Source organism: Benincasa hispida, chromosome 5, assembly GCF_027475165.1.
Source record: "Benincasa hispida cultivar pf3 chromosome 5, pf3_genome.v1.1, whole genome shotgun sequence".
NCBI lineage: Eukaryota > Viridiplantae > Streptophyta > Magnoliopsida > Cucurbitales > Cucurbitaceae > Benincasa > Benincasa hispida.
In genome coordinates, this window is record NC_143482.1 from 5,616,185 (window position 1) to 5,627,317 (window position 11,133).

General features: G+C 30.1%; 1 long non-coding RNA gene across 1 annotated transcript; it reads right to left on the minus strand.

Moving 5' to 3' along the window:
* Nucleotides 1-5,154: 5,154 nt before the first annotated feature.
* On the minus strand, nt 5,155-5,913 carry LOC150035865 (uncharacterized). Its single transcript, XR_016529698.1, has 2 exons — nt 5,757-5,913; nt 5,155-5,426 (listed from the first exon to the last, which is right to left on the minus strand). It is a non-coding gene; the product is annotated as an uncharacterized LOC150035865 (long non-coding RNA).
* Nucleotides 5,914-11,133: the final 5,220 nt, after the last annotated feature.

Consider the following 11,133-nt stretch of genomic DNA (forward strand, 5'->3'; position numbering starts at 1 on the left):
AAATTACAAATATGGTCAAATTTAAATAGTTATAAGTGATAGACCATATTATTGGTAAGAGTCTATCAATGATAGACCATATCACTAGGAAGAGTCTAACTGTTGAGAACAAAAAAAACTGTAGTAGCTAAACTACATCCACGAAAATAAGGGAGAAAAAATAGCAACCCACTCTTACTACAATTCAGCAAAGTGGAAACAGAAAGCTAAAAATAGAAAACTGTTATAACAAAAAAAACCTTTCATTCCCTCTCTTAAACTAAATGCTCAGAAGCAATTAGTTTTCCTCTGAAAATTCACATACTCCCAGCAACCTTCGAAGCTTCTGAAAAACTTCTAACTTTAAGGGTTTGGTCATAATGTCTGCCACTTGATCTTGGCTTCCACAATGAACCAATTCAGCTACACCATCTTTTGTAAGATTTCTTAGAAAATGAAACCTCACATCAATATGCTTGCTTCGATCGTGCATAACTAGATTTTTTGACAGCTTGATGGTTGAACTATTGTCACACAATATGGTAATGCAACTTTCATCTAGATGGCTCAACTCCTTCAAAATTTTCCTCACCCAAACTCCTTGACAAGCACAAATTGCAGCAGCTACAAACTCAGCTTCTGTAGTTGATAAGGTCACAATAGGTTGTTTTTTTGAACACCACAAAACAGCACCTGAACTCATTAAAAATATATACCCAGATGTACTTTTTCGATCTTCCAAATCTCCAGCATAATCACTATCTGTATATGCCAACAATCCAGCATTTCCTCCTTTTATGTAATGAATTCCATAGTTCACAGTCCCTTTTAAGTACCGAAGTATTCTTTTAGCTGCTTGAAGATGATCTTCCATTGGTTTTTCCATGTACCTACTTATAAAGCAAGTAGAAAACATCATATTGGGTCTTGTGGCAGTAAGATACATTAGACTTCCCACCAATTGTTTGTAATATGTATCATCAACAGGGACCCCATTTCCAGCTTTACTCAATTTGGAACGAGGAACAATTGGGTTGTTCACAGAGTTACTTTCCAGCATGTTAAACCTTTTCAAAACCTCCAATGCATATTTTCTTTGACATATAAAAAATCCAGAAGACTGTTGTAACACCTCAATCCCAAGAAAGAATCGCATTTTTCCCAAATCGGTCATATCAAATTCACGCAACATGGAATTTTTAAAATCAATCATCATAGTTTCATCATCACCAGTAAAAATTAAATCATCAACATACACACTTACAATGATAATTTTTCCTTCCAAACTTCTCTTGCTGAATAATGTTTGTTCGCTATCGCACCTTTGAAATCCTTCATTGATGAAATGTGTTTCAATTTGACTAAACCAAGCACGTGGAGCTTGTTTTAATCCATATAAAGCTTTGTGCAATTTGTAAACTAAGTGCTCATTACCCTTCTTTTGATACCCTTTTGGTTGTTCTACATAAACATCTTCAGTTAACTCACCATGGAGAAAAGCTGACTTAACATCAAGCTGAAAAATATTCCAATCCTTTTGTGCAGCTAGAGCAATAATCATTCTTACTGTATCCATCCTTGCCACTGGTGCAAAAACTTCTGTGTAGTCTACTCCATATTGTTGAGAGTAGCCTTTAGCAACCAATCGAGCCTTGTACTTATCAATTTTTCCGTGCTCATTGTATTTGGTTTTGTAGACCCACTTTACTCTAATCCTTTTAGCTCCAATTAGTAGTTCAACAAGTGTCCACGTTTTGTTCTTCTCAATGGATCTGATTTCATTGTCCATGGCCAGCCTCCAATTTCCATCTTGTATAGCATCTTCAAAATACAATGGGTCAGTTGATATCCCTAGTGTCATATGAGCTTCATCCTCTGAAAGACCTTCTCCACTAATATAATCATCCATCCATGTAGGAAGATGCCTCTCACGAGATTCCCTTAAATTCTTCACATTTTGCCCACCATCACCAAAAATGTGATCTTCCTCCCTAACTCCATCTTCTCTATCACTATCAAGTTCATTTTCACTCACATTTTCTTCCTCATCTGCATCATCACCATCACCAAAATCTAAGTGTACTGCTACTATTTGTTTTGCATCCCAATCCCATTGTTTTTCTTCCTAAAAAATTACATCTCTACTCACAAAAACCTTTCCGCCGACAGGATCATATAGTGTGTAACCTTTTGACTCCTCACTAACTCCCAATAACACACAAGAAATGCTTTTATTGTCTAATTTAGTTCTTTTTGCATCTGGAACATGTGCATGTGCTACACATCCAAAAATCCGAAAATGATCTACTGAGGGTTTTATCCCACTCCAAGTCTTCTCTGGTGTGATATCTTTGACCACCAAGGTAGGACATCTATTTAAGACATAGGTGGTCCAATTTACTACTTCCGGCCAAAAGGTTTTGGGTATATTTTTCTCCGATAGCATTGAACGAACCATGTTCGTTATCGTTCTGTTTTTCCTTTCCGCTACATTATTCTGTTGCGGAGTATAGATGGTCGTTAATTGCCTTTTGATCCCATTTTGTTTGCAAAAATCATTGAACTCAACTGAATTAAATTCTCCTCCTCTATCGGTGCGTAAACACTTAATAGGCAACTCAGCTTCTTTCTCAACCAAGGACTTAAAGTATTTGAAAGAGTTAAAAGATTCTGACTTTTCTACCAAAAAATATACCCATGCTTTCCTGCTATAATCATCAATAAACAACAGAATGTACCTTTTGTTGCTATTAGATGTAGGGGTGATTGGGCCACAAATATCTGCATGAATAAGTTCCAGCTTTTGTGTTGCTCTCTAAGTGCTCCTCTTTGGAAAGGGATCTCGATATTGTTTCCCTTTGATACAATCAGTGCATGTAGCATTTAAGGCACTAAATTGAGGAAGCCCATATACCATGTTTTTGCACTGTAGAGTTCTCAAACCTTTGTAACTCAAATGTCCATATCGTCGATGCCAAAGATGAGATAAACTTTCAGCTTCAGCTTTTGTTTGAAGGCACTGATCAACTTGTGTTTGAGAAGAAGTTTGGGTTAGCAAAATAAACATCTTGTTGTTGCTCATTTTTGTTTGAATAATTAAGCCTTTCTTTGGATGAAATATTTTGCATTCCCCTCCCTTGATCAAAATAGTCAAACCTTTTTCTTGCAATTGTCCTATGCTCAAGAGATTGTTACTCAATTCTGGAATGTAGTGTACCTCAGTAACAACATGATTAACTCCATTCAGAAACAACTTCACATTTCCTTTGCCCATCATATCCATTTTAGTATTGTTTCCCAACTTCACTGAATGTCGGAAATCTTCATTGAGCTCACTAAACATGGATCGATCACCACACATATGATTAGAACACCCGGAATCAAGAAACCATGTATCTTCTCTTTTGACTCCATGCAATTCCTCATAAGATATAAGAAGCATTTCTTCTTCTTCATCGATTTCGGCATAGTTTGCTTCTTTATTTTCAGGACACTCATATTGGTAATGCCCAAGTTTTTGGCATCGGTAACACTGCACATTTGCTTTGTTGAAATTTGCTCGACCCCTTCCTCTTCCTCTTCCTATGTAGCTGCCTCGACCTCGACCTCTTCCTTCATCATTTGTCACCTTCAAGGTTTGCTCCTCTTCGCTTCGTCGCTGAAACTTTTGTTCATGTACTATCAAAGAACTTTGCAACTCATCAATAGTGAGAGTATCGATATCCTTTGACTCTTCAATAGAACAAACGATATAGTTAAACTTTTCTGTTAAAGAGCGTAGAATTTTTTTGACCACTTTCACATCTTGCATATCTTCTCCATAAATCCGCATCTTATTTTCCACCGTCATGACTTTGGAGAAGTATTCTGTCACTCCTTCACTAGACTTCATCTCAAGAATTTCAAAGTCTCTACGAAGAGCTTGTAGATGAGACCTCTTGACCCTTGCATTGCCTTCAAACTTTTTCTTCATTGCATTCCATATTTCTTTAGAAGTGTTATTCTTAAGAATGGTTTCTAAAATTGTATGATCAATGGCTTGAAAGAGATAATTCTTTACTTTCAAGTCTTTCAGCTTCATCTCATCATTTTTCTTTCGCTGGGCTTCTGTTTGCAACAATTCGCTAGCTGGTTCAACATATCCAGGTTCAACCAACTCCCAGTATTCCTTGGATCGAAGGAAGTTTTCCATCAACATGCTCCAATGATCATAATGACCATCAAAACGTGGAATTGTTGGCTGTACAAAACTTCCTTCATTCTTATTTCCTTCCGTAGTCATTTTGCTGCAAAGTTTCAAAGACTGCTGCTTTGAAAAATCAAAACCACCTTGGCTCTGATACCAGAATGTTGAGAACAAAAAAAATTGCGCAACAAACTGTCTTTTATTGATAATGCTGCTAAGCTTAAATAGTAGCTAAACTACATCCACGAAAATAAAGGAGAAAAAATAGCAACCCACTCTTACTACAATTCAACAAAGTGGAAACAGAAAGCTAAAAATAGAAAACTGTTATAACAAAAAAACCTTTCACTAACAACGATAGAACTCTATCGCTGATAGACTTGGGAGTCTATCAACGACAAAAGTCTATCGCTGATAGATTTGTCTATATTTGCAATTTTTTTTTACACTTGATTATTATTCTTAAAGATGCTACCAATTGCAATTCTCCAATATTATATTAGAGTAAAATAAAGATCCAACATGCAATTAATTACCACAAATATCTTGTACACACAAAAGGGAAAATAATAAAAATAAACATCTGTTTGAAACTATCCAACCCTAATGAGTTACTATTTGATCTAACCATCCACTCTTATTAGTACAAGTACATATATGACTTTGTGAAGTTTTCCGACAGGTTTTTTCACATCTAAATGTTGTAAAGTCAAACGAGTTGTCTCATAAGATTAGTAGAAATGTACGTCCTGGTCCGAACACTCACGAATATAAAATAAATAAATTAAATTAAAATGATTTAAAAAAAACACTTTTTCTCTAGTCCAAACTACCCCTAAGTTACTTCCTACCACTTATATATTGTTTAAATTTTTTAAGGTTATCATCTTACAGATGGACATTATTTATTGAATCCATGATATCGATATCACAATGGTCAACAACAAACGAAAATCATGCAAAAGCAATAATACTCGGATACAAATATATAAGTAGTAGAAATAGATTCTTTATTTTATATTTTATATATATATATATGTATATAGTATCAAACATACATGTTTAAGACATTATTTGAACCACTACTTAGGGTCAGGTTAAACCATGGCATATATTTTCTATATTGAGAAAAAGTTTAACTTGATTGGGTCATCATCTTCCCTCTTAATGAACATCTGGCTCCCACATAGAACATCATCATCCTCTGTGACATATATTGCAGAAGGAGGAGGAGGAACAACAAGTGGGGGCCATTTAGTATCTAATAACAAAAATCACATGATAAAACAAAAATTAATAACGAAATTTTCACCGATTAAAAAAATGTCAAACTATTTATAAAAATAATCAGAATAAATATTAATAGATACTGATAAATTTCTATCAGCGTCTATCACATAGTATTAATGATAGATATCTATCAATTTCAATTACTGATAGACACTGAATGACTTCTATTAACCTCTATTAAAGAAAATTAAATTTTACTATTTTGTGTAAATAATTTTCTTATTTTTTATTTTTGAAAATCTCTCGTGTATATATATCAAAAAGGAAAAAACTCAAGAGAAAATTAGGGTGTTTTACATACCTTTGCTAACCATCTTGGGAGGAATCTCTCTTTGGTTTTTTTGAAGATGAAATGAGATGTGTTTGGGATGGTTTGTGAGTATATAGAAATATGAGTAGCTAATTTATTTGGTCATGAATAACATCTATTTGTAGCTATATTTAATAGTGGAGTTTCTTCCAAAGAAAAAAAAAAAGTATGTAAGTTTGAAATTAAACTCATTTCGTATATATTCTTTTTATTAATAATGTGAAATATTAGACCAAAAAGAAAGACTTTAGATTAAATATAAGACCAGCTTTTTAAGAGAAAAAATATAATAGTTGGTGTCAACCAAAGTATACTGATGATATTATTTAGAAAAAATTGCAAAAAGTACTCGTAAAATATGATAGTAGTTGCAATTACATTCTCAAACTTTTAATTGTAAAAATTAAGCCCTCAAATTTTTATAAGTATTAAAATTATACCCTCAAGCTAAGAATAATTATAGAAATTAGATCCGTAAATGATAAATATTAAACCGTCAAACTTACACAATTGCTACAATTTATTCAATTATTTAAATTTGAAGATCCAATTTGATCCAACTTTAACATTTATATAAATTTGAGGGTTCAATTTTTAAAATTAAAAGTTGAAGAATATAATTACACTAGCAACCATAGTTTAGTGATAGTTTTTACAATTTTCTCTATGATTTATACTAATAAGATAGAATGTGATTAATAGATTATTCTCTGTAAGCAAATTAAGATAAGAAAGAAGTAAAACAAATATGCTAATATAAAAGCATGACATAATATTTTTTATGTTATAAATTATAATGGATGGGAAGCGAGGGAGACTTTAATTATGTCACAACAACAGAGATCATATTTCATTTAATTTTAAAAATATGTCATTTTAGATAAAATTGAATTATTTGATAATTACTCAAAATAGATTTTATCAAAATAATTTAAATAAAAATAACATCTTTTTAAAAACATTTTTTTCTATAATCAATTTCAACTGGCCAAGGGTCTTTTAGATTCTATTGTATTTACTTAAAATGTTATCGTTTAGACCTTGTTTGGTAATCATTTCATTTTTTATTTTTCGTTTTTTTAAAATTAAGCCTATTTTATCTATATTTCTTACAATGAATTACAACTTTCTTAAGTATCATGGTTGAATTCTTAGTTAAATTCAAAAAAAAAAAAAAAAAAAAAAAATTTGAATGTTTTTTTTAGTTTTCAAAATTTGGTTTGATTTTTAAAGAATTGGTAAAAAGTAGATAACAAATGAAAAAATTTAGAGATAAAAATAATAATCATAGAATGAAAAAATAATTATCAAAGGAGATATTAATAATAAAAAGGGTTCGTACCCTTTTTTTCTAGATAAATTGTCCTTGTAAACATAATTTTCATTGACAGACGGTACTTTGTTGACATCGTAAGTTCAGAGATTTGCTACTTTATTTAAATATAATAAAAAGAATAAGAGACAAACGCAGGAAATAAAATCTATTGTTTATAGAATGAAATTACACAAATTACCCCTAAAATTACACTTCCGACGTGGGTGAAAGTGGCATAAATTTTATGGACTTAAAATATCATAAATAAATATTAAAGCATGACAAATCTATCTATCTATACTACATTAAAAGGGACTATGAAAGAGAATTTTTTCCTTTCCTTTTTGCTCACATATATTTTAATAATTTCCTTCTTGTCTTCAATAAGGTGGCTCTTCGACGTTCTCATGTGTGGACATTGACTATTTAGGTTTGACGATGATGAGAAACAATTTTTCCATTGTAAGTATATGAGTGTGTGGTAGTATCTATAAAAATAAAGAAATTGATGCCTAATGCATTCATTATCGTAACAAAATTTGAAATTTCACAAAATATTGAGAAACAAAATCTTTAAAAACATAATGGAGACTACAATTTTTTGTTATTAGAATGATAACATTTTACCAAGTAAATGTAGAGGTATTGTTATTAATCATTTTTCTTTATTTGTTTATTTATTTAAAAGATTTATTTTCACCCCTAAATTGTGCTTTGAGGAAGTTTATGAAGAGAAATGTTTGCTTCCAAGATGTTATTCCATAGAAGAAAAAAATAAATAGAATATTTAAATGAAAAATAGTTGCTAAATAACTTGGACAAAGTGTTTCACAACCTAATTAGTATCTGTTCATTCCAAAAGTGAGGAGGAAATAAAATTTTTCAAGGGAGTGAAATCATTCAACAAAATAAGAAACAAAATACGAACCTCAAATAAACATTGTTTTAAGGCAGTGACAAATTTTGCTTGAAACTAGAAAGCAAAATGGATTTTCATCGATTGTTGATAATAATTTTTGTTGTTATACGTTTACTGTTATATAAAATAATGTTTTAGAGAATAAAAAGATATGGTGAAAACGGTTAGAAATTTAAGTGAACAACATATAGGAATTGATTTGATTCTTTTAATTATGATAATCTTATTTTTAAATTCTATCTCATCCATTTTTCAAAATTGTGCATTTTCTTTCTCTCCCCGATTTCTTAGATTATGTAATTTGTTTTACTCAATGTTCATTCTTTTAATTTATTTGTATCTAATTGCTATGAATTTATATTCTTTTAATTTTTTTATCTAATTGTAATCCATTTAGATATGGTGAACCATACTAATAAAGTTAATATGATTTATAGACATCTTCAACCAAATTTATTTTACCTAACTTTATAAATGCAGTTAACAAAGATAGAAAAAGATCTACGATGTAAGAAAATTAGTTAAGAAAGAGATATGGATAGATGAATTGAGAAAACCAAGAAGATATAAATGAGAAACTAGAATTATGAAGATTTTGGGAAAAAAAATTGTTTAATATTTTATTTAAAAATTATATATATGAAGTATCTATTTTACTTCTTTTAAAAAAACATCTATTTTATATTTTAAAAATAAAATAATATCAAAATTGTTGTTAAAAATTTGGCCATGATAAAAAAAAAAATTTTCAAAAACTTAGTTTTTTTGGGAGGCTTTTTAACATATAAAACCTACAAAAAATTACTTTTGAAAAAATCTTTGAAATTTAAACAATAATATAACTAGCCCAATAATCATATTCTTTTAGTATGTCCAATAGTCGTCTTTATTCATTGAATAACTATATTATAAAATATCTAAGTGATTGATGCCCTTTGATTTTAAAAATTACATTTTTTTTTTATGAACAAACTATGATATAATTTTAAAATTAACATTTCATTAATAGCAACAAACCAACACACGTAAATAATTATAAAATAACTAATATCTTTCAAATTAAATAATTATGGAAATGATTTTTTTAGTCAAATTTGTGGTTAATAAAATATTTGGCTGAAGATAAATTAGCATGGTCTACAATTAAGAAAAATTAAATTTTCAACTCTAGTAATGTAAAATGTAGTTGATAATTTCTTTATGGGTTTTGTGGCGTTCCAAGTCAAGTTCGTTGTATTGAAGGGATTTATGCAGGCTTTTGGTCTTACTATATTTGTTGATGGGTAATTGTATTAGTTAAGACTTTTAGGAATAATAATTAAGGGGACTATTACTGTATTGTGATTGGTTGATATTATCATTGTTGGGGTTGATACCTAAATCTCGTGGTCTTGTAGTTTGTAATTATATTGAACAAACATTTTATTAATCTAATAAACTAAGAGATATTAAATATGTATGAGGAGATATATAGGTGGATTATGTTTAAGTGTTAACCTAAATGGTCTGTAGTGAATGGATAAGACTATGTACCTTATCCTAGTGAAACTACGAATACAACCTGCTTTGTAGTTATTACAATTGTTGTAAACTGCTACAAATGATATGAGATCCTGATCATTTACGTGGAGACATGAGAGCAGAGGTATTCTATACAAAGAGTTTGTATAAGACCGGATCACGAAATGAATAGTCTCTTTGTATAACATCGTTGCTAGAAGAGATTTACAATTCATCAGGATGACCATAGGTGACTTGACTTGAATCCTAACTGAGTTGTAAACTCCTATCTATGAAGGCGGTCCTTTGATTTGTATGGATGAGAGTGGTTGGTTTCATCGACATAATATGCTTACTATTTTGGGATTAGTCTGATTGGGGAATTGGGAATACAGCTATATAAGAAAAAATTCACTCATGCCTTATAGTTAGCTAAGTAGATAAGTTACTCCCTTAAGGGCTGATTTCGGACTTGAATAATGTAGCATCATACCCTCTCCTGACTCGAGAGAGGTTCCATTATAATTTGACTATAACTTATTGTTCATTAGACGGATTAGTAGTAGTTAAGGAGTTAGATGTAACTATAGGGGCAAAATTGTAATTTTAGTCCAATTGTACTTACGAAGAATTTGTGAAAGGTCAATGCACTATTGTTTGGTTATATCCAATGGATACAGAATATGTAGTGTAAAGAGTGTAGTTGTCGGTCTTTAATAGAGTGACTAACAGTTAATCAAAGTTGATTAATTGAATTAAAAAGTTTAATTAATTCATCAAGTACCATTAGAGTTTCACACTATATGTCTATAAGGTCCCATCGTTAGTTCAATTGGGATTAATGAGAATGAAATTAATTTGGATTAATTTGAATTGTTCAACTTAATAAATGGAATAAATTATATAAGATATAATTAATATAAAATTATTTATATGAGATATAATAATGTATATGATACATTATAATGTAAAGTTTTATTTGAGAGAAAATAAATATTTGAATGTAGTTCAAATATTAAAATAAATGTGGTCCAAATAAAAACTATAAGTTAAAATTAATATGAATTTGATTCATGTTAAATACTATAGGTTAAGTGAGAGAATATTAAACTATAGGTTATCATATATGTAATAAACATAAACTATAGGTTATTTGTTATATTAGATATACATATGTTTTTTAATATATATATATTTGTTATCTTAGATATACATATGTTTTTTAATATATATATATATATATATATATTAAACTAATTAAAAAAAATTTAATTAAATAATATAATTTTAGGAGGGAATTATTTTGATAAATCCCCCATTATGCTCTCAATGTGGAAGTAGAAGGGAAAGGGAGATGGTAAATGAACCATCCTCTTCTTGCATTCAAAAAGACATAAAAATAGAAGATTCTTAATAAACTTTTGTTCTCTCAAATCAAGAATACCATCCCTTCCAAACTGATCTTGATACCCACAAAAACTCTCTTCGATTCTCTAACCTTCGAGAATATTGAGGTTTATGTGTTTGGAATTTGAAAAATCTATTGCTACGTTCTTTTTGGTTGTTCATGAGTTCGAAGGGAAGTCAAAGAGTTCGTGACTTCGAGAGGAACGTGAAGGGTTTTAGTCTTCAAA